The following is a 25,899-nucleotide window of genomic DNA, read 5'->3' as shown; positions in this document are numbered from 1 at the left end:
AAAAAAATTATAGGCACCCGAAAGGGTCAAGAGAAAGAAAACTGATACAAAATTTCCAGATGACCCAATCATTGAAGTTATCAAACACAAACTGTAAAACAACTGTACATGTTCAAGAAAATAAATGACAAAATGAAATATTTCACTGGAAGCCTGATGTCCAGAAAAAGAGTGAAATGGAAATTATAGAATCACAAAATGCAGTAATGAAAATTAAAAACTAGTAAGTGGGTTTGAACTGGACACAGAAGAAGAGTGGTTTTGTAAACTTGAAGACAGGATAGTAGAAGATATCCAGACTCAAACATGAAGATCAAAATGGTTGGAGAATTTGTAAAAGGGCATAAGAAATATAATAGAAATGTGAAAAGGTCTAATGTATGTTCAACTGCCTTAGAAAGGCAGGAAAGAGAAAGTATGACAGAAGCAATATTTGAAAAGGTAATGCAAAACCATATTTCCAAACCTGAGAAGAGAAATCAACTCATAAATTCACAAAGAAATATGAACCCCAAGTAGAATAAAGACAAACAAACCATCCCTGGACACGTCATAATAAAATTTCTGAAAGGGAAAGGCAAAGTAAGAAGTTAAAAGAAGCCAGAGGAGAATAAAATGCATTACCTTCAAGGAGGAAACAATATGAGAAATAGTTTTTGATAAGAAACAGTAGATGCCAGTTGCAATAGAATGACAATTTTAAAGAGCAGAAAAATAGATGACAACCTAAAAATTGTATACCCTAGAAAATTATCTTTCAACAGTGCCAGTAAAATACAGAAATTTCCAGACAAGAAAACATGAACATAATTTAAATCATTGCCAGTGCATCTGAATTAAAGGATAAAAATGAAAGGACTTTTCAGGCAGAAGAAAAATTATTCTAGACAGAAACACAAGGCAACTATGTGGGTAAAAATAAATGAATATTGACTAAACAAAATGTAAGGGTAGTGTTCTGGGGCCTCAAATGAATATAGAATTCAAAGACATGGTAGCAATAAAAACAAATGTGGTAGTTTGGGGAGAGGAAAATGTGTATTTAAACTATTTATCAAAACTGACCACATATTGGCCATAAAACCAATCCCCAAATCTTTCAGAGAATGAAAATCATTCAGAGTATGTTTTCCAATCATAGAATTAATCTTGAAAGCAACAGCAAAAAGTTAACTTAAAAGTCCCCCCAGTATTGGAGATTAGGGAAATTAGAGGCAGCAATTAACAAAAATATTAAGAATTCTCAGTGGGTAACAGAAAACATTTTTATTGTATAATAATAAATATATCAATAAATATGTCAAGACTTGTAAGAGGCCGCTAAACAGGTAATTAGAATGAAATTTGTAGTTTTAAATGCATTATATTTGAAGAGTAAAAAGGGTGAAAATTCAGTCATCTAAATATTGCCTCAAAAAGTTATTAAAAGGGCAGCCAAAAAAAAAAACCCAAATAAAATAGAAGGAAGGAAATAAAGGCAGTACAGAAAGCAATGAAATAGAAAGCAAACAAATGGAGAGAATTAATCATACCGCAAATCAGTCACTTGAAAGAATAGCATAATTGATGAATATCTGGCAAGATTTATCAAGAAATAAAAGACAGTACAAATTCCTGATCTCAGGAATAAAAATAAAAGAACCACTATAGATTCTTCAGATCATAAGTATAGACTGATATTATTAAACTTTTTAATTTGAAAATTTAAATAAAAGAAAAATTTGCTAGAAAAATAGCATTTACCAAAGTTGATAGAAGACAAAATAAAACAAACTGAAAGCCCTTTATCTAATAAATTGAATCCCTAGTTAAAAGCCTCTATAGGAAGAGCATTCCAGGCCTAGATGATTTATTTCACCATTAACTTCTTTCAAATATTTGTGGAAGAAATAAAATCATTCTTATACAAATTCTTCCAGGGGATAAAAATAGAGGGTACATTCCAAAATTGAATTAATTATGAGATCAATGTGATCATAATACCATAACCTGACAGGTATATTGAAAGAAATGAAAATTACATTCCAACCTCAATTATGAACATAGACATAAAAGTCTCAAACAACATATTAGCAAATTGAATCCAGCAATAAATAAATAGAATAATATTTCATGACCTAGTTGAGCTGATTTCAGGAATGCAAGATTGATTAACTTTTGAAAATCAATCAATGTAATTCAGTACATTAACAGAATGCTTCAGAGAAAACATACGATCATTTCATTAAAAGTGAAATAATTTTATAAAATTCAATACTTGTTAGTAATTTTAACAAATAAAGTCGAAGCAAAATTTTCATAATCTGATACATGATATCTGCAAAAACAAATAAAACCTCTAGCACACCTCAGACAGAGTTGAAATGTTAAGTGCTTATGAAGAATCAGACAAGGATATTCACTACATCTTTGCTAATTGAAGTAAGGTTTGTAGATTGACATCATGTGTATCACTAGGGAGCTTGTTAAAAATGTAGAATCCTAAGCCCCACTCCAGACTTACTCCCTTAGAATTTGCATTTTAAGAAGATCTCCAGGAGTTTTATATGCATATTGAATTATGAGGATTTCTTTAAACCACTTCAATTCCTTATGGTCCTATGGTCTATGTTAAGACAGGAGGTCTTAACAATTGCAATAAGAGAACACAAATAAATAACATGTTATAAGGGCTAAAAAGAGGAAATGAGGTGTCATGATTCAGGACAACAGGATAGTGTATGTAGAAAATCTGAAGACTCTGCAGAGACGTTATTAGAATCAATAAGTGAAGTTAGCAAAGCTGCTAGATGCACATTTAATATGCAAAAATTAAAAGTATTTCTATGTATAGTAAGAAGTGTTAATAAACTTGGAATTTTAAAATGGTACTTAGGGAAAAAATTAAGAAAAATATTTTATGTGCTGAAACCTACAGAACATTATTGAAAGAAATTACAAAAACCTAAACAAATACAAAGATATACCATATTTTTGTGTTGGAATATTTGATACTGTAAAAATGCTAATTTTCTACAAATTGACCTAAACAATGCATTGCAACTCCAATAAAAATTCTAAAAGTTTTTTTGTGGTGGGAAATAATAAGCTTCAAAAAATAAGATTCCGAATTAGTATGAAAACGAAAAGTTTCAAGAATATTCAAAAAACATTTGAATAAAAAGAAAGAATTTGGAAGGCTTACTCTACTTGATATTGAGACTTACTAAAAAAACTATTGTAATTAAGACAGTATGGTAAGCACATTGGGTAGGCGGATGGACCAACAGAACAGAATACGGTCCAAAAATATATATAAAGTCATCTGAATTTTGATGAAGTTGCTACTATAATGCAGTGAAGAAAGGATTGTTATTTTAATAAATGATGCTGGGTAAATTGGCTATCCATAAGGGAATTGAACTTTGATGTTACCTTACTCCATTGGAAAAAGAAATTCCAGATGAACTATAGACCTAAATAGAAAATCTACAATAACAAACCTGCTAGAAAATAACTTAGAAGGATATGTTCATGACCTGGGGTGGGTAAAATTTCTTAGACTGGACAAAAAACACACTTGCCCATAAAGAAAAGATTGGAGAATTCTACTTCAATAAAATTAAGAATTTTGTTCATCAAAAGAACACTATTAGGAAACTGCAAGTGCAAACCACAGAGTGAGAAATATGTCTGGAATGCAGATGTCCACCAAAGATCTCCTGTCCAGAAGAAACGCTTACAAATTAAGAAGAAATAAACCACAATCTAATAAATAAAATAGAAAAAGCATTCACTTCACAAAAGTCGACATCAAAATGGCCAAATATGAAAAGGTGCTCAACCACAATTAGTCATCAAGAAAATGCTGATTAATACCAAAATGTGGTACTGGTATAAATCTACCCAAATGGCTGAAGTTATAAAGACCGTCAATAGCAATATCTTATCAGGATATGGGACCAACAAGAATTATCGTACATTGCTAGGGGGAGTAAAAATTAATTTAACAACGTTAAAATCATGGCAGTATCTGCTAAAACTGTAGATATACATACCTCCTTGATGCAGGGATTTCTTTCCTAAGTGTATATTCAACAGCAATATATACTGTGTACAGTAAAAGACAGGCAGACGGATGTCCGTAACATTATTTTCAATAGCCCCAAACAAAAAATAACTCCAATGCTCTTCAATACATGACTTTATAAATTGTAGTATGTTTATAAAATGGACTATTATCCAGTATTGAAAAATAACAAGCTCTTTGTACATGCCACAACATGAGTAAATTCAAGCACTATTTCATTTCATTAATTTCAATTTCACAAGTGGAAAAAACCCATGACAGTGTCATCAGATCTTTTCAAATGCAGGAAAGAGACCATTTTGTCAAGTAAGCTATGTGCAATCATAATCAAATGGGAGGGGCACATAGGGAGCCAGCTAAGAAAGTAATCTGAGAGATCAGACTCAAAGCAGTCCTGTGTTTTTTTTTTGTTTGTTTGTTTTGTTTTTTTGCGGTACGCGGGCCTCTCACTGTTGTGGCCTCTCCCGTTGCGGAGCACAGGCTCCGGACGCGCAGGCTCAGCGGCCATGGCTCACGGGCCCAGCCGCTCCGCGGCATGTGGGATCTTCCCGGACCAGGGCACGAACCCGTGTGCCCTGCATCGGCAGGCGGACTCTCAACCACTGCGCCACCAGCGAAGCCCAGTCCTGTGTTCTTTAACTGCTGGGAGAGAGTGGAAAGGGTCTGAGACAAGAGAAACAGTCAGATCGCCTCCCCTTTGGGAGTAGTTTCATTGCTGTTATCATTCAAGTGCAGTAGAAGTAAGTTAGACCAAAGAGAACTCAGGAATGTGTGTTTCCATTTCCATTTAACTAATTAACTAACTAATGTGTGTGCTTGTATTTTCAGACTGGTAATTGTATTAGTCACCTATTGCTGCGTAACAAGTTACTCCAAGATTTAGCAGTTTGCACAACAAACGTTTATTATCTCAAATCTTCTCAAGGTCAGAAAACTGGGAGGGATTAGCTGGATGGTTCTCATTTAAGGTTTCTTAGGAGCTTACAGTCATGTCGTTGACCCTGGGCTGAGGGTACCTGAAGGGGCTGGGAAATCGACTTCTAAGCTCTCTCCAGTGGCTGTCAAGAGAGGAGGCTTCAGGTGACTCTGTGTGGGCCTCTTAGCCTGCTGACACCTCACAGCATCTGGAGAACTCTACAGTGAGCGATTCCCAGGAGGAAAGAAAAAGAATGCTCAAGACAGGAGCTGCAGGCTTTTATAACCTAATATTAGAAGTGACGTTCCCATTCTTCTGGCATCTTTTAATTGATCAAAGCAAATCACAAAGTCCAGCCCACACTCATGGAGAAGTGAGTTAAGTACCATCTCTTGAGGAGAAGAGTATCAAAGAACCTGTAGATGTATATTTAAGGTCATATTGGCCAGACATTCACATGTTATGAAATTCAAACTATATCGAAATCTCCCCAGGACACCAGTTCTGTTTTCTTGGGGTTATCCGTTTCTTGTGTGTCTTAGAGACAGTCTATGAAATTACAAATACTGTTAACAGTTGAACTCCTTTGAAAGCTCTATTCCCAGTATTATAGACCAATCAGTCTCTCTGGCTTTTATCAGTTCAAATAAGCACTGTTTTCTGTGAGGGTGTGAGGAAAGGGATGGAGAATGACCTTCTCCATGCCTTCTCCTCTAAACTCTTGCCAACTTTGGCCCACTTATAACTGTAGTATATGCCTTTTAAAACATTGGCTTAACAAAAGCTATTTAATTGTAGCTCTTTTTCCCCCTTTGGGACGTTCTTTGTGACTTTCTCTCACCATTAGCCAGGGCCTTAGGCAGTTACTAGAAAGGACTAAATTGAGTTGCTTTTGTTATTAGCTGTGGTTGTGAGTCAGCTTACTGCTTCTAAAATAATTATAGAAGGAAGCCATTATTTTGAATAGAAATTTGAGTATATTTAGAAGAAAACGAACTATGTATTTTCTCCTGGCTGCTTCTGCTTCCCAATCTCGTTTCAAAGAAGAAAAGGCTTAAAAAGATCGCAAAGAGGGAGGGAGAAAGAAAGGGATGGATCAAAAGTAAGAGAAAGTGAGAGCTACAGACTCAGAGATGTGAAGACAAGGACTTGAAAGGAGCATGACAGTGCTCAAAGATTGGGAAAATGACATTTGAAATTTTATAGAACATGCAGTTAAATTATTGTATTGAGATTTCCCCAAATGATAGGATTTCTGCTGACACACCATGCCCATCCGTATTAGCCTAAAGAGGTCAATTCTGAATAGCTTCATTCTTTTAAAGATATGGAATATGTTCTGTGACTCTTCCTGGGGAAATGATGCAGGATAATAAAATCATTGTTTGTATATGTGTGTTCGTCCTAGATATGTCACACATGGTTTTGAATCCCAGTTTTTTAAAAAAATGAAATCTAAGCTGAAACTAAAACATAAAGCATGCTTCCTTTGACCTAATTTATATCTAGCTAATAAGAGATTGATTTTTCCCCTATTGTTCTAGTATTTGAACATTGTGGATGTGTCCTTGTATCACAGATAGTTCAGAAAGTTTTCATGTAAGTAGTACTTATGAAGAAACCATGTCTTACTTGTTGTTTTGCTAAACTCCATTCCAATTTAAGCCATCTTACATCCTTTTTGGAAGTAGGTAGAGTATATTTGAATTGGTAAGTATTTACTTTAGAATTTCACAGATTTCAGCAGACAAGCTATGAAAATTGTCATCTGTGACATGTTTGTGATAGAGTTTCAGAAAGAATTTTATATCTCCCCAAAGTTCTAAAGCAAGGAGTATAGGTGAGATTATTTTTAAGAGAAAATTTGAAAGCAACTCTTTCTGAGTCTTTCAATCCCATTTTTACGCTGGTTCATTCTGGAATAATTTTGAGGGTTAAAATATAACTCTCTACAGTTAAGTATAATTTAAAAACAGTGCACAGTCAAAATGCAAACATTTAAACAATTCTGATAATTTTATCAACGTGAAAGGCCAGTCTATCACTAACATCCATTTTAGATTAATTGTTTTTTTCTATAGCACATCTTTAGTCATGAATACTTTAAGTTCAAAAACTCCCAGTAGCTCACAGTTTCCTTAGCCTGGCATTCTTAGGGCTTCAGATTCTAATCTTGATCTATTTCTCCAGCCTCAGTTCCCATGTATCTCCCCACACTACCCTAGACCTCCCATAGTCCAGGCAAAGTGCGTTTTTCTGGGGTCCCCTGGCACTGGTACCAACAACAGCAAAAGTGTTCTGCTGACCCCTTAAATATCACTGGTCTTTCAGATGGTCTAACCATGGATCCAGGGTAAAAATGGCTTGTTGACGCTTTATTCTTTGGTTTTCTGGACTTCTCTTAGGACCTAAGCCTAACACAGAGGTGAGGATGCCTAGGACATTCCTAAGTGAATATTTGACTTGAATTCAGATGCTGGATATCAGAGAGAGCCAAGTGTGATCTAACTGTGGTGACAGCGTATTCAGTGCTCCCAGATGCAACTAGAGATCTTTCTAGTGTTAGTAGGTGAGTGATAAATGCCGTAGTCACCTAGAGTTCACCAAAAGATGATAAGATTACCTGATGAGAGCTCTTGGGAAACATCTCCAAATTAGAAACTGAAGGTCAAATTTTCAGGTTCACTCTTCCTGTGTCTTATTAAAATTTATTCTTATTATTACAGGATGCATTTCAGCTGAAAAGATATTATAACACATTTAGGATGACAGGCTTAGCCTCCATAAAGTGTTATTATAACTTATTTCTTAGGATGAAATTGGAAAATAACACGATCTACTTCCACATTGCTACTTCCATATTCCATAGATTTTCCTAGGAATCTAAAATCTGGAAATGACTTCGCCCTCATTCCATCAACCCAGTGTTTCCATGAGGCATAACTACAAAAAGGTTTTCCTGGGTGCCCTCGGGGCCTGAAGACCCTTTTATGTTAGGCTTGGACTCCTTGTCTTCCGGTCATCATTCAGCCAAAGCATCGTCTTGGTTCTCCAATTTCATAATCTTTTAGTATTAACAGGAATCGTATTTGGTCTTTTTACCTACCACATTCAGCCCTATGAATTACCTACAAGGTTATCTTCATTAATAAAACATAAAAATAAAAATCAAATGACAACAAATGGACAAGTTAATCTCTCTCATTTAAAAATCTGTTGGTAACCTGTTGCCTCAACAGAAAATATATTACATCCCTTATAATGTACTATTAGCATTTTGGGTTTCTTCTCTCTTTTTCTTTCACATTCCTCCCATGCTCCTAGACTTACATTTTTTTCATCCTGATGCTTTGAGTACACTCTTCTTTCTGTCTGATGTATCCCTGCCCACTTGGGGGTTTTCCCTTGTTGAGGACCATGGTCTTTGGACAGTGCTGACATGCCCCAATCCTCTATTTTTCCTTGCTAGAGTTCCCAGTCCCAGAAACTGAGGCTTGTGGGTTTTTTCTTCTTCTTCTTTAAATCTTTCATCTCACAATCCATGTGATAAAGTCAGTCTTCTTACTCACTCCCTTCCCCTAACTATGGAGTCATCCATTGGCCTTTTGTTTTCACAATACCTCTGAACCCTAAAACACATTTATTTATTTATTTATTTGGCCATGCCGCAGGACTTGTGGAATCTTAGTTCCCTGACCAGGGATTGAACCCAGGCCCACGACAGTGAAAGAGCCATCTTAACCACTGGACCTCCAGGGAATTCCCCCTAAAACACATTTAAAATGCATTACTAGCAACCATAAAGTTTCTACAGTCTCTAACTGTATTTGGTATGATGATAAAGGAAGGGGTTGAGACAAGAATGCCCTCTTGGTTTACAGCATGGATGGCTGGATGGTCATGGAAACCAACTGATAGAATATTGAGAAAAAGCCAACAGTTAGTTTTGGACATGATGAGCTTAAAGTGCTTTGAGGATGCTCGTAGCAGTTGCTCAGTAGGAGCTGCTCAGGAGGGCTACGCTCAGAAGAAAGTGCTGTCCCAGGGACCAGACTGGAAGTTGGCCTTCAATCTGTCTCTCCATGCTGCTAGAGTGATGTGTTTCGAAAACACAAATGCGAATAATGTCTAAAATTTGTCAACAACTACCCATAGTTATCAGGATAAAATCACACTACCGTTCCTTAAATGAACATTATCAAGGAAAACATCATGTCGTTGGGTTTTGTCATCAAAATATATGTAATATATTTTCTGTTGAGGCAACAAGTTTTTGTTTTTGCTAGAGTTCAGCTTTCGGTAATGACAGATTGTCAGCTCTCCAACAGGACATCACAATTAGAAACTCTAGACAAAATATTTAAAAACAACTATTTGAAGGCACTGGAAAATGAGCAAAATAGAGGATACACTATGATTCCACTTACATGAAACTCTTAAACATGCAAACCAATCTATACTAACAGAAAGCAGGTCAGTGGAGGAAGGTAGGCAGGTAGGAGAGGAGGGTAGGGTTACAGAAGGGCACTCGGAAACTTTTGGGTGTGATGGATACGTTCAATAGCTTGATTATAGTGATGGTTTCCTGGATGTGTATGTGTGTGTGTGTGTGTGTGTGTGTGTGTGTATACATCTACGTACAGAACTTGATGAATTCACATAGCAGTGTGTTTTATTAATTACTAGAGTAATTCTTGCTTGTTAATCTAAATACACACTGAAATACTACAGGCTTGGGGGAGACGGCTGGGGGTGTCAAAACTTTCTCCTTAAACCCCAACAGTTACTACCAGTAACCATTGTGATCAGTCGCTGAGGTCAGCTAGAACACACAGAAAGAAATAAAAACAGATTTATGGGGTTCATCCCCGGTCCCTCTTATCAGGGGAGAGGGAAGAGTGGAGGCCGGGAAGGTAACTGATGGTCCCATGACCATCCTAGACTAAAATAGTTCTCAACTACTTTAGGAGATGTAACCCAAGGGGCTGAGTGCAGGTCTGAAGGAGGTGGGGAAGCAGAATTTATGTGGTTCAGTCTCCTCCACTGCCTCAGGGAGTTTACCTTCCTCTTTATTTTCTACCTTGTCCCTTGGGTCTTAGCTGATGCCCCTTGAGTTTTTCTTTGTCCTGAGATTGGTCAAGGGACTTTTCCTAGCACAGGGGAGGGATCTCATTGTCCCCTACACCCAGCCAGCCACACACTCGAGGCTGCATTACTCACAATGCACACACCCACAGGGGCTACCTTCAGTCCCAGCAACTGGGTGTCTGGGACTCAGAGGACTCAACATGGGCTTCAGCAGAGCAAAACATCATCCCAGTATTCCCTTCTTGTCCTAGAAATCTAAAAAAAAAAATGTTCACCTTATATAAGTTATGATAAGTCATGTAATTTATACAAATCTCATATACCTAGAATCTCATATACCTAGAACCTATAACAATAAGTTCAAGATCAAGCATTTACCAGAATTTATTGAGCATTTTATTGGATTCCATCCTTTCAGGATATTTTGGCTTCAGAGCTGGCTGCTCACCTGGAATTGTCACCTGCTGAATGGCTTTAATATTGTCTCTTAAATTATAAGAAATAATGACCATGGTGCTATGATTAGAACTCAAGGGGAAAAAATCAGGCTAATGTTCTGAGAGCAGTAGAGGGAAAGGGAGTACACTAATAATTCCAGGAAGAAAAGTCACAGCATTAAGCTACTCCGAAAACACCCCCCGGATTCTTTCTTCCATGGAAAGATCAAGGCTGTGTTGTTCTTTTCCTTCAGGGCTCTTTAGGAAACAGAATCTCCAGTCTTTTGAGTCCTGAGGCCTAAAGCCCCTTGGAGAGTTTTGGGAGGATGATGCACGAGGAGATTTTACCCAATATATGTCTTCCAACTACAGAAATCTTGGCCCTACAATGAGTGCTACCTATGACTGCTCTAACCAATAAAGAAAACCCAATTATTCTAGAGCAAAACGAGCCTTCTAGATTTTTCAGATTTTGATTTCTTAATATGAATCCCTCTTGAAATGTTTATTGCTTTCAATTTGAGTTGAAATTATTTCCAATCTGCCTAATAATCCACAACCTAAATTATGCCCGTTGCTTATTTCTTTCCTGGAGTCCAATTTTTAACCTTTGAGAAAAGTTTGGGAGGCTAAGGAGAAAGAAGTCAGATTGGCTGAAACAGCCATGGATAAACCCGTCAGCTTTTTTGCTGGTCAAGAGACTGAAAGTTAGTTAACTGACACATGACTTTGGGGTTAGGTAAGAGAGCAATCCTATCACATCAGACCAAATCCTTAGAGATGGGCTGTGCGATGTTGTAAAATGGGATATGGCTCCTCTCCACCAGGTGAATTACGGGAGATGTTTTCCTTATTGATTTGCAATATCTCTTGGTATATGAAGACAACTTGTTTGTAATCAATTTAATTGAAGAATTATTGGCATACCGTAACTAGCACATAAAGTGTGCCACGTGACAAGTTTTCCTTTTTGTTTGTAGGGGGGAAGAATTGATTGCTTTCCTTATTGTTTGTAGGGGGGAAAGAAAGAGAATTTTGTCATCTGTAAAGTAAGATTACATATACCTACCTAGCATGATGGAGGAGAGGATTAAATGAGGTTATAGATGACAAATTCCAGACCCTGCTGGTACATGTATATACTCAAAATATGACAGCTGTTATTGTAATGCTTATTAACAAATGAGAGAAAGTTAGAGCCAGGAAGTGTTGCTGACTGTTCTTTAAGGCTGTTATTTCATGTTCTGCTTTTTGTTTTTTAAGTTTTAAATTCATAGTGTTGGTTTAACCTAAATTATGAATGTCTTTGTTTTGGCTTCTTTTCTGGGTGACTCGTTTGGGAAGAAATGAAGAGAAGTCATTCAACAATGCTGGGAGTGGGAGTTTAGGGTTGAGTTAGCAGGTCCATGTCCACAGTCAAAGCAGGCAAATGGAAAATCCAAGTTCATTCATCAAGGGGGGAAAGATCGGACCGTGTTTGATGATCTGAGAGTTAGTTGACCCCTAAGAGTTAAGCCGGCCTTGAGCACCATGCTTATCTCAAAGGCAAGCAAGACCCGGAGGACAGGGGACTATGGGGTTTTGAGGCATTAGCAAAACCAAAGAGAAATACAGAAAGAATCTGATCTTAGAGCAGAAGGTTGTTTGCCTTTTGCCAGATTATCAATTTTCATGAATACTTGATACACAGGTTAGAGGTGGGGTTTGAAGAGATGGTGGCCTGATGCTGGCAGAGCAGAAATAGAGGGTGTGGAAGATAAGGAGGCCCTTGTACAGGTACAGATGCATTAGCATTCACCACCTCTCAAATACATCAGGTACTGTGGGAAATTGAACTGTAGTTCTCAGCTCTCTTACGTACCACTTAATGAGTCAAGAAATAGTTACTTGATGTACTGGGAGGACTGAACCCTTCACGTGGCATGTTAATTTCAAGGTGGCAGCTCTTATTATCATAGGAACTAGGCAACATGAGGGACCTTTTGTAGCATCTTTAATTTTCCTTGTGAATCATTTGTGATAGGAGAACAAAATCAGGTCACCTAAAGGAAATGATTTAATCCCAAAAAAGAGCCACTTAACAGGCATAGATTATCACCATTCGATGGAAATTAATAAAGTGTTAGTGTTTACAATGTTCCTTTCAGCATAATGCAAATGGAAACAGCATTCATTTACACTGGAATTTGCATTGCATTAGGAATTTCACCCACATTTGAAAAGTATTATTAGAGGGAATATTACTATATTATATTATACATATTTAAAGAAAAAGAGAGAAGAGGGAACATCCCCAGACATCCCATTCCTAGCTTGAGTATCATATCAGTGGGGTCATAGTAACATAATTACCAAATTCGGCTTGCTTGTGGCCCCTACCTACATGACTATAGAACATCAGCTCTCCTACTAAATCACACCAGTAATTTCTGAGAGTACCCTGGGGCTGTGTCACATGTATTCGGAAATGCCTGCTCTTTTCCTTTCATTTGATATCCTCACTGAAGCCCATTGACTAGAAGTCCTTTGATGAAACCCCTCCATACTGGCCTTGCTGTGGTACTGGGAGGGGGTCCTTCAGACTCTCCTTGGATGCTATTGAATTCCATGTGTAAATGGAGAGAATTTCATCCCCCACGTCTGATACTTCACTAGTCACTGGGGCTCTGAAACTGCACCCCTTACATCCTAAATCTCGTGACATTCCTCCTTCAAATGGCCCTTTTATCATCTGTTTGCAGCTAGTCCTTTTCACTCTAGATGGGGCCTTAGAGATAGTCCATCAGACTGGTTGAGAACCATCTCTTCAAATAAAAGCTTCTCCATTTTTTCTTAATGTCCTTAAATCTGCCCTAAGTATGATGCACTAACTGCTTCTTTTTCCTTTAGCCCAGAAGGAATCTAGTACGTTGTCTAAGAATATACATGAGGTCAGGAATTGTGTCTGGGCTCTGTGGCTTACTTGCTAAGTTTTATTTTCCTTATCTGTAAAATGGTACATACCTTACAGAATTGTTTTGAGAATAAAATGAGAAAAACCAGTACCCAGAGTAAACACTGAAGAAGCTATTATAAGCTTGGAAAATGCTCATTTCATAGGGAAGAATGGAGGACCTTGGTAACAGTAAATGTCAGACTTAGATCTTAGAGCAGCGCTTTCTTTACCCCCATCATCCTCTGATATATATATATATATATATATATATATATATATATATATATATATATATATATAATTTTTTATCTTCTGTCATGTATTTTTTCATACATGATAGTTATAAGCAGCAATATCTAAGTATCATATAAAATCATAGATATAGCCACCATAACCCTTCCCATTGCCTTGAAAAGAGGCACAGATTCTTCACGTCTGTCCATGCTAGGTTGTGGGTGCCACAAGCTAGCTGGCGTCTATGGCAGGATGGGGGTGTTCCATTCAATCTTGAGTGCAAAAGTTGTGTGATTTTTATGATACCCAATGGGAGAGTTCAGGTCAGAAATGGAAGCTGGGGTCAAACAAATAGACATGTGACATGTTTGAGAACAGGGATATGTTTGGGTGTGGAAGTGCAGGCAGGGCAGGATGGTAGGTCCGTGAAGAGTCAGTCCAGGCACCCAGGCAATGGCGAAGCTCACGCTTCAAGGCAAGCATGTGGAAATAATTAGAAGATAGAGACCAAACCAGAATGAGCTAATGATCACAAACAAAACACTTTATGGCCACACACTTCAGTTACAAATCACTGAACAGTAGTGAGAATAAACTTGTATTTTAAGTCAATCTGTATGTGCTCACTTGTTTGAAGATGATGAGGAATTGCATGGCTTTTCTAAAATCAGATGTTGCAACAATGTGACAGATTCTATGTTCTAACTGAAACCCACTGAACTAAAACTGGTGTTCTAAACCTATCTTAGGAGGAAAAAAACCCCCAAAACCATTGCTTAAAATGGCTAATTTTTCTTTCATTCTAAGATTCCTTTCTCACTCCCAATCTTTTAAAACATCAGTAATTCATCACAAAGAAAATAACCCTCTAAACCCAAATTCTTCTTCCATGTCTCAAAAGCCGTCTGGACCCCACCTCCCCCAAACCCCATTAATTTTGAGTCCTAGGAAAAATGAGAGTGTGCGGATCCAAAAAAAAAAAGCCCATTTTTTCTATAGGATCTCTTTTAAGATGGGTCCAAATTATATGGCGTGCTTACAAGCACCACGAGAGAATGTGCAGCTGAAAACCCCATATATAGCCCCATCCAAAAGCAGCAACACTCTCAAAGGAAAACATGCTTTAGACTCGGGGAGGCTTTTAATTGCTTATGTGCCTCGTCCCCTCCTTAGTGCTTACATGCTGGGGAAGCTGCTAATTTATAACAGTGGTTTAGCCACTCTTGCCTGTCCCTCATGCAGGTAGACTCTTAATGGCCTTCCAGGTAAAGATAATTAGCTACTTTCATGCTTCTGAATGTATCAGTTAAAAGGGTACTTCAAGAAATAAACCCAGTGTATTTTAGACTGACTATGTTATGAAAGCAGATAAAAGTATCGTGTAGACCAATGCGTTAGTGAAACCAGGAATGCCTTGACCTGTGAATATACCTAGTGAATATACTATTAACTCAAAGCCTCTGGTTGAAAGAAAGAAAGAGAGAAAGAAAGGGAGAAAGAAAGAAAAAGAGAAAATACAAGTCAGGCAGACCTAATTCAGCCAACCAGCAGTTTAAAAAGTTGGAAAAGAGGTAAAAGGGAGCCTGACACCTATATTTCCTTGCATTGAAGAATGAGAACTTCCAGTAAGCTTTGGACAATGATTTAGAAGCAGGGAAACACAAAGGAATTGAATTCACTATCTCTACATATTGATTAACAGTTTTTAAGCCCATCAGTTATACTTTAATTCTATGTGTGGTATGTTTAACATGAGCTCCCAATCCACCTGATTGGATCACCTCACTACCCATAAAAGAATCAGCAGCTAGTGGTTAAAATTGTAATTAGAATCAGGCAGTAATTTGTCATTGGGACAGGGGGTGGGGGGTGGGGGTGGGGGGAGGAAACCCTCTTGCCTCTTCTGTTTAAATTTTTCAGCATAGATGATGAATAATAATTATATTTCAGCCAATTACCTCTGAGATGATAGAAAGTGAATGTGCGAAGGAATAATCAAAGAGTTTAGATATTTGAGCTCTATTTTTTCCTTTTTCATAAAGTGGTCAGTAAAATACAGAAAGTAAGTTTCTTATTCACACAGTCTCTAATTTCAATAAAATTGGAGAGTCGTCAGAGGTGGGTCCTATCTTGAACATCCAATACATATCTCATCACATTTCTGTTCTGTGGACCAAGAGTCTTAAAGAAAGAAACAAATAGTATGTTTCAGGATATAAATGAACACAAAATTCTATTTTTAAAACCATTTAAAAATAGATTTTCTTTTTTGTATGATATCGCTGAAATAGATGTTTTCTTTGGGGGTTTTATAACCATGGTTTTTTTGATTAGTTTTACTGTAAAATTTACTCCCAGGAAATGGACACTGTTGGGATCCTTGTTGAAAGCATTTAGCTTATTTATAGGTACAAATCTTTTGATTATTTTCTGGTTAAAAGTGTAGCATCAGTTCTAAGACACAGAGGTCTTAAAAACTATAATCCTTTTGGATTAGCTATCCTGTGATAAAAGATACAGTGATACTGGTTTTAAGATGTGACTTAAAAATTAGTCTTTGAAAGTCCAGAAATTAATTAAATCTAAGATGTATAAAGAAAATTTCAGTGTTATATGAAATAAAACTGGAAGACCATACAATTGAGTGGAATAGGAGATTTGGTAATTTAGCATATGGTGCCACGAGTTGAATTAGTTCCCACAAAATTCACACTTGGATGCACAGAAATGGGAAAAGCTAATGTGATATTGTGATTTATAATAAGAAATATATATTTGGTCTTTCTCCCCATTTCTGGCACAGAGTTTCTCAAATCCTTGGAATTTCCTAAGTTATGAGAACAATGAAGGTGTCTTTTGTTATGTTAATGAGGTGGCTTTTGGAAAGCACCTAGGGATGGGGACTGATTGCCAAGAGAACCTACCATGTGGTTAGAGGATTGGAACTTTCAGTCCCGTCCCTACGCCAGCCTCCAGGGAGGGAGAGGTGTTGGAAGTCGAATCAAACACCAATGGCCAAAGAGTTAATCATTCATGCATATGTAATGAAGCCTCCATAAAACCTGAAAAGGATGGGGTTTAGAGAGTTTCCGCATTGGTGAATGCATGGAGATGTGGAGAGAGTGGCATGCCTGGGGAAGGCATGGGAGCTCCAAGCCCCTTACCGTGTGCCTTGCCCTGTGCATCTCTTTTATCTGGCTGTTCCTGAGCTATATCCTTTTGTAGTAAACTGGTCATCTAGGAAGTAAAATGTCTCTCTGACTTCTATGAGCCACTCTAGAAAATTAATTGAACCCAAGGAGGGAGTCATTGGAACCTCTGAGCTATGGCTGGTCAATCAGAAGCACAGGTGACAACCTGGGCCTGTGACCAGCATCTTAAGCAGGGGGAGCAGGGGGGAGTCTTGTGAGCCTGAACCCTTGACATGTGGGATCTGATCTCAGGGTCAATAGTATCTGAATTGAGTTGAATTTTAAGACACCCAGCTGGTATTCCAAGAATTGCTTGTTGACGGAGGAACACCCCACACTGAAATTGTGGGCAGAACCCAAAAGAGCTACATATCTTTCCCTTTCACAACACTAGACAATTTCACTGAATCCACCCTTACTGCATGCACACACGTGTGAGTGCACAGACTAAAACCAAACCAAAGCAAGAGGCATGCATGATGATGTTGATAGCCTTTGGCCATAAATCTCAAAGCAGATAAATGATGCATCATAATGGTTTCACCCGCTGTCTGAGCCAACATGGGCTTCATCTCTCTTTGAGCAGGTTTCTGTACTAAATCTTCCCTCTCTTCTTTTCTCCTTCAATCCATTTGTTCATCCCAATCCATACTTACTCTTACTTCCAGTCATTGCTAAAAGCTACTGCCCCTTTAACTGTGTATTCTTACATCTTTGCTCATCTCTGTGGATCACCTGTTTCTAAAACTTCAGTTCATTTCTCTTCTCATTTTTCTGCCCATATTAGTATCTTGGTTCTTTAACTCCTGTGCAGTGATTAGTACCTATCTTGGTGTAGTAGAAATAGCCTTGGCTTGGACTTTCATATTTGTCAATTACTAAAGTAAACTTCTTAATATCTCTGGGCTCCAGGTGCCTGATATGTAAAATGAGGAGAAGCTTGACAGGACCTTCAAGCTCTAAATCTTGTACAATCCTTCCTACACAAATAGCTTAGCATTTTCATAATGTCCCTTGCTCAGCAGCAATTTCACGAATGGATGCTCTGTCTCTCTAATTAGACTGCAAGATTTCCAGGAGCGTACACGGGGACTTCTTTTTCTGTTCTACCTTCTAGCTTCTAGCTGGTTCTAAGTATATTATAGATATTCAATAAACGTTCATTGATTAGTTTACTGAAGCCCTTTTGGGCAGATTTTCTTTTCACATCATTACTACCAACATCATAGTGCAGAAGTGAAGACGTAAAGCGGTTACCAAGAAACTAATAGAAAAAATTAAAACAACAATGCAATAAAAATGACTCTCCTGTGGTACCTGATAATTATCTATATTTGTAGTTTGTTCCATGCCTCTTAATAATTATACCAATCATTTAAAGTATAACTGGGGTAAAAAATTGTGGGGATAAACTTAAAGATTGCTTTAAAGAAATGATTCTTAATTTGGGGAGGGGAGGAGACATGGAGAACTTTGAGAATCTGACGTCAGCTGTGGGCTTTCTCCAACATGGTTTACAGGTTCCTTACAGCCTGTTATGTAAACACCATGTTTTCCTAAATGCCGTACATGGATCCCAGGTTTCATTTTTAAAGGGTCTACTTTAAAAGGAGTGTGCTGGGGGGCGTCCCTAGTGACGCAGTGGTTGGGAGTCCGCCTGCTGATTCAGGGGACGTGGGTTCGTACCCCGGTCCGGGAAGATCCCGCATGCCGCGGAGCGGCTGGGCCTGCGCGTCCGGAGCCTGTGCTCCGCAGCGGGAGAGGCCACAGCAGTGAGAGGCCCGCGTACCGCAAAAAAAAAAAAAAAAAAAAAAAAAAGGAATGTGCTGGGAAGGAAAGTCATTGCTGCTCCACTTAAAGCCCTTTTGAAATGAGAAAGTCTCTTTTAACACGTGTGATTGAAACAGAGGTGGCCATATCTTAATTACCGATGTAAGACCTGGTTTAAACGAAGATATAAAGGCCAATCAGACTCCTTCTTTGGGAGTTTGAAATTGAGGCAAAATTTTTAAGTCAAGTCAGTTGGTAGGGTATTCTAGAATTAGAAATCCATTTGGTCTTGGGAGATGGAGTGGACAATTCTGAACCATGCATTAACTAAAGAGGAAGTAGAGGAATTTTGGTAAACACCAGAAATAAATGATGAATAACACGCAGAGAAGCAAATCAAGGGCTCACATAGCCTGTAAGTAAAAGAGAATATGACCTGGGTTCCTGGTAGCTTTCCAATTCTCATGAGACCCATTTGTACTGCATTTACTATTCCTGGATGCTGTCCAAACTCTGAGTCTTTGACAACCCTTTCCTATCTCCCTCATTTCCACCACACACACACACACACACACACACACACACACACACACGCATGCACTCACCATTTTCTTGAACTAATTTGAAATTGGTCTGTTTCTCATAGCCAAAACCTCTCTGACTAGAATAAGCAGTAATCTAAGATGTTTTCTATGCAGTTTATGGTAGAAAATAGGATGCTTTCTCAGGGTGGAAATGTTGATGATGCCGTTAATTCTCATAAGAGAATTAGAAGGTGAAGGTTCTATGTAACTGTTCCTGAATGCTTAATATTTAGATTATTCCCTCTGAATAATTTGTAATTTATTTTATAGAAATAAGGAAAATGATACGGTAGCTAAAAGTTTATTAGTGTGACAAAGAATTAAATAAAAAAATAAACTTTTTATGCTTCAAAAATAAAATGTTTGATGTAATTTAAAAAAACGTTTGGGAATTCCATTTCTGTCCAGTGGTTAGGACTCTGGGCTTTCACTGCCCAGGGCCCAGTTTCAATCCCTGGTTGGGGAACTGAGATTCCACAAGCTGCGTGGCATGGCTTAAAAAAAAAAAAAAGCCACTGTAAATATAAAGAAGCAAAACAATTTTCTAATGAATGTTTTACCAAATAAAACATTTATGTAGTAGCAATTGTGGTTTCGATTTGAAGAGATAAATCTTTAATAAAAATATTTTATATGTGAAAGCATTTACTTTTTTATCATTGTTCATATTTCATGTTTATAATATCTTTTCTTTTGAACGTTTTTTCAGCTATTTGACTATGTCTTGAAATTTTATCTCTACTAGTCTCAGATAGTCTTGAGCTTAATTAATTCCATGGTATATATTCAAATGGCATATAGTAAATATTAACTCAAATTCTGTTAACTTTTACAGGGCTTTTTATGGGCTACTCCAGTGCTCCACCAGGGATTACACTCAGAAACGTATCCTTTCTTCTTGAAAAATAATATTTTGCACAATGCTTTTTTTTTTAACATCTTTATTGAAGTATAATTGCTTTACAATGTTGTGTTAGTTTCTGCTGCATAACAAAGTGAATCAGCTATATGTATACAGATATCCCCATATCTCCTCCCTCTTGTATCTCCCTCCCACCCTCCCTATCCCACCCCTCTAGGTGGTCACAAAGCACCGAGCTGATCTCCCTGTGCTATGCGGCTGCTTCCCATTAGCTAACTATTTTACATTTGGTAGTGTATATATGTCCATGCCACTTTCTCACTTCATCCCAGCTCACCCTTCTCCCTGCCCATTTCCTCAAGTCCATTCTCTATGTCTGCATCTTTATTCCTGTCCTACCCTTAGGTTCATCAGAACCTTTTTTTTTTTTTTTTAGATTCCATATATATGTGTTAGCATACGGTATTTGTTTTTCTCTTTCTGACTTACTTCACTCTGTATGACAGACTCTAGGTCCATCCACCTCACTACAAATAACTCAATTTCATTTCTTTTTATGGCTGAGTAATATTCCATTGTATATATGTGCCACATCTTCTTTATCCATTCATCTGTTGATGGACACTTAGGTTGCTTCCATCTCCTGGCTATTGTAAATAGAGCTGCAATGAATATTGTGGTACATGACTCTTTTTGAATTATGGTTTTCTCAGGGTATATGCCCAGTAGTGGGATTGCTGGGTCGTATGGTAGTTCTATTTTCAGCTTTTTAAGGAACCTCCATACTCTTCTCCATAGTGGCTGTATCAATTTACATTCCCACCAACAGTGCAAGAGGGTTCCCTTTTCTCCACACCCTCTCCAGCATTTATTGTTTGTAAACTTTTTGATGATGGCCATTCTGACCGATGTGAGGTGATATCTCATTGTAGTTTTGATTTGCATTTCTCTAATGATTAGTGATGTTGAGCCTTTCATGTGCCTCTTGGCCATCTGTATATCTTCTTTGGAGAAATGTCTATTCAGGTCTTCTGCCCAGTTTTGGATTGGGTTGTTGGTTTTTTTGACATTGAGCTACATGAGCTACCTGTAAATTTTGGAGATTAATCCTTTATCAGTTGCTTTGTTTGCAAATATTTTCTCCCATTCTGAGGGTTGTCTTTTCATCTAGTTTATGGTTTCCTTTGCTGTAAAAAAGCTCTTAAGTTTCATTAGGTCCCATTTGTTTATTTTTGTTTTTATTTCCCTTTCTCTAGGAGGTGGGTCAAAAAGGATCTTGCTGTGATTTACGTCCTAGAGTGTTCTGCCTATGTTTTCCTCTAAGGGTTTTTCAGGATCTGGCCTTACATTTAGGTCTCTAATCCACTTTGAGTTTATTTTTGTGTATGGTGTTAGGGCATGTTCTAATTTCATTCTTTTACATGTAGCTGTCCAGTTTTCCCAGCACCACTTATTGAAGAGGCTGTCTTTTCTCCATTGTATATTCCTGCCTCCTTTATCAAAGATAAGGTGACCATTTGTGCGTGGGTTTATCTCTGGGCTTTCTATCCTGGCACAATGCTTTTTAAATCCTTAGATAATTCACAGATGTTTCTACTTGCTGTGGGAAATATCATGGAACGTATGGAAAAAAGGAGGGAGGCTCTGAATGGTGTAAGAGCCACACACTGTCAGTGACTCTACAGCTCATGTATTCAGAAGACTTGCCAGAATAAAAGAAAATTTTTTTGATTTGCCAGGAAATAGACATAGAAGGGATTCTCCATCTACTAACCCGTGGGTTTTGTGACTATCAAGATGATGAAGGATGATTTTCTTCCACTCATGCGTGTTTGCTTTTTGTGAATTTCTGGTCATAGGAAGATGAAATGACCTCATCTGGAACCAAAAAAGCACAAAACAAAACCAAAAAACTACACAATTCCTGTTTACCTGTTGTAGTGGTAAATATTTTGAGGTATTTGACTAAAAGAAACCTGATTAATTTGTCCAACTTTTTATTGTAAGAAATGTTCTTAAATGTGTGCAAGACAAAAATACTGCATCTCCTTTTCAAAAATTAATCGTTGATTAAAACAGGCAATAGTGTAATATTTAGAAAACAGAAGTCTACGAGAAGACATATGGGGTGAATTTTTGACTCAACCCCACCAGGAAATCGCCCAGTGTCTTTGAGCAAGTTCTTGGCCTTCATTATACCTCTGCATTCATACTGAAAACAGGAAGGATAATCCTCTCCCTATTTCATGGGAGAGTTGGGACGATCACAAGAGGTTATGGAACAGATTGTTGGAAATGGAGGGAACCTTAATGGTCATGCCAGGCCCTTTCATATTGCGTGTATGATAACTAAAGCCCAGAGGTATTAAGTAACCAATTGTTTTCTCATTCTGCATACAGAGTCTCCTCTATATACTTCTATTAGAATGTTTAAGTCACATGTGTTAATTCTCTACTGTATATCTCCTGACTAATCCAAATGAACATTGAGAACAGAGACCATGTTGTATTCATATTTGCCTTTTTACACCCATTTTTCTCCTAATTTACTCTTGTTCAACATTCCTTGGGGAAGACTGTCCTGATCCCAAATCCCTGTTATACATTTACATCACATCTTATACTTTCTTGGTAGCACTATCACAATTGTAATTTTACATATATATGTATTTTACATCTATAGTCGTAAATTTATACATAATTATACATGTATTTGTATAATTTATATGTATTATAATTTATATGTATTATATAATTTATATGTATTATATATGTATAATGATTTGTTTAAAGTTTTTCTCTCCAACTTGTTATGTTGCAGTTTCCTCATCTGTAACATGTCAATAATAATGGCATCCAGCTTATAGAATTATTTTGAAGAACGTTTGATTTATTAACAGTGTACAGAACATATAAGAGAACTCAATGAATTTTATTATTATTATTACTGTTACTATTAATTTCCAGGCAATGTGTTTGTCACTGGGGATGATGGTAGAGATTAAAATATCTCTTCAAATCAGGCTGGACACAAAATAACTTCAGGTTTAATAGGTTGTAAGGTTATCTCTGTGCTGCACCACAGGATAGCTCTTCATCTCTTCATTCTAGGGGCAGAAAATTCTATTCAGGTATAGTAACAGCAAGGCAGACCAAAGAAAAAACAGAGAGGGGATCAGAGCCATTTATTGAGAGCCATTTTGCTTCTCCAGTAGCTTAAAAGTGTGTATGATTGTAGTCTAGAGGTATCCTGCTGAATACATGCCTTCTAGAAGGCAGTCAGTCATTTCTCTCTCATATATACTTGAATTTCTGCTAGATCCTGGAAGTTCACAGAGAAAAAGACAGACAAAGAGACTTTCCATTGAGGGGAAGACTTCACTGTAGCACTGATGCAAGTTAAGCCAAAATGTAGAAGACTGAGGCTACTACGGGACAACAGAATATTTCTGAGAAACCACCCATTCATATCTGCTAGCAAAGGAATGTAGTAAAGAATTTATAGTCTATGATCATCTGAAAAAAAAAAAAGATAACATGCAGTTCTCAGTATTACATGTAAAAAGATGAGCATTTTAGAGGGGAAAGGATCAGTATTATTTTTGTTCTACCATCACACTCGTGAAATTGGGTAGCCTGATTCAAAATAAGCACTCAATAAATTGGTAACATCTTCAGAGCTGATAAACAATGACAGGTTAAGTACCTTGCAAATTTAAAGCCAATTAAAATTACTGACTATTTTGTTTCATGAATATGCCTAAATTTGAAAATTGAAACTACATTATGTTCAGTTCTCTTTTAAATGAAGAGATAAAAGTATTTCTTTTTCAGTGCTTAACAAAGTTAAGCAGTTTTTATAAATGAATACAGTTGACAGATATGAGAGAATTTATGGAAGGTAGCTCTGAACTACTGAAGGGAGACAACATTATAAGTTTTGATAAAGGAAGGGGAAAAAGTTACTATCATGATGCAAGAGAATTTTGTGACTTTTTCTGGGAAGTAATTTCTGAGTACAGTTTACTCCCTGAATTATTTTACAATGGCTCTAACCCTGCCACATAAAGGTGATGCTTGACAACTGTGACCAATCCAGTAAATATTGGTGAATAAAATATTTCCAGTTTTAGGACATGCATCTGCTAAAACTAAAGGCACTCATAGAATAAAAATCTTTTAACTGGATATTCCACTTTTCCTAGAGTGTTCAAAAATATCATATATTTCCTTCCTGCTTATGAAGAATCAGCTAATTTATTCCTGATAAATTGTTTTCTTCCTGAAGTTTGGTGATTTTTGAACTTCTGCAGTTCACTACGTACTGTTTTTTAAAGAGGATACTGAGACATAAATAGAAGTTAAAAGTAACAGGGAGTTTTATCCACCCCTACAGATGAGAGAACAAATAACTATTTTTAGGGATATTGTCAACTGGGAAACATTAGAATTCTCTGGACTTAGTTATTTGACTAGATAATTATGAACATTTGTTTATTCAACTAGTATTTATTGCAATTATCTTCTATGAGGGACATTGTATTAGGCACTATAAGGAAACAAAAGTTGAGTGAGTATATTTTTTGTCCTCGAGCTACTTCAAGTCTACTTATGGAAATATAGCACACAAATAATTTTAGTAAAAGATAATATTTGGTACATGATGATAGAAGTATAATGAAAATAGAGGTGAATTGAGACAAAGATGAGTTTAGTTTAGGAAGCGACAAATATTAGGCAAAACTTCATGGGAAGAGTGACATTCAAGGTTTACCTTGAAAACTGAGTAGAATTTTAAGATAAGTAACATGAGGGAAGGCTTCTCAGTGGAAGTAGAGAGGACAATCGTGGAATTGCTAAAGTTCAATGCATATTAAAGGACCAGCAGAAAACAAGTTAATTATGTGTTTCTTTGGTGTCTAATCCTGCTCTCTACATGAAGTAGCTGCTTATTGGACTAAACTGAAGTGAGCTAGAATTCAACCTCCATAAACCAAGAAACATTTCCCAACACAAGCATTCTTTTGGGACAAGCGTAGTTCTATAAATACAAGGTGGTTAGCACTTCCAGAAATCAACTATTCCGTTTTCCTGCCTTTAGGCCGGAAGGTACCTAACGTTTTCTCTGCTTCAATGATGTACAGAGGAAGAACTTTCTGCAAGTTTCTTGTGGAGAAAAAAATTAACTAATTTTGATGGAATATCAGTTATGGAAGGTCCTTCCCCACATGCCATTTAAGTATCCTTCAAATTCAGCATGCAATGACTAAAGACATGACATATAGAATTAATTTCATCATAATCTGTAATATCTTACTAGCATTAATATGTTGAGAAAACCATAAAAGAGTGCAGTCTGGCTATGTACTTTTGGACAAAGGCTCTAACTCCGTACCTTGATTACTATAAAATAGTCCGTTAGGTCCTTTTCAACTTTTTTGTAATAATATCTTTTTAAAACAACAAAATGAACATTAATTTTATTTTTTCTTTTCAGTTTGAAACTCCTCCAGATTGTCAAGATTAAAACAAAGGAGCAGAGCCATAAATCTGAATGAAGACTTAAAAGTGAAAGGAATGTGTCAAAACAATATTGTTCTCCTAAATCCCTTTCTAAAGGTGTAAATTGCAATCTGACATAACTGCCATTTGGAGTTGCCATACTGAGTTGTTTTGTTTAACAACGGGTTTAATCAGACAAATAGCTCTTTAAAACAAGAAAACAGATGGGCCATCAACTTTAAAATGTGGAAGCCCAGTAAAATAATCTGTTGGCCTCAGGCCAGGAAATTGTGACCCAATAGCAGGAGAAA

The sequence above is a fragment of the Stenella coeruleoalba genome (genome assembly GCF_951394435.1).
Source record: "Stenella coeruleoalba genome assembly, chromosome: 17".
NCBI lineage: Eukaryota > Metazoa > Chordata > Mammalia > Artiodactyla > Delphinidae > Stenella > Stenella coeruleoalba.
This window is presented reverse-complemented; position numbering follows the sequence as displayed.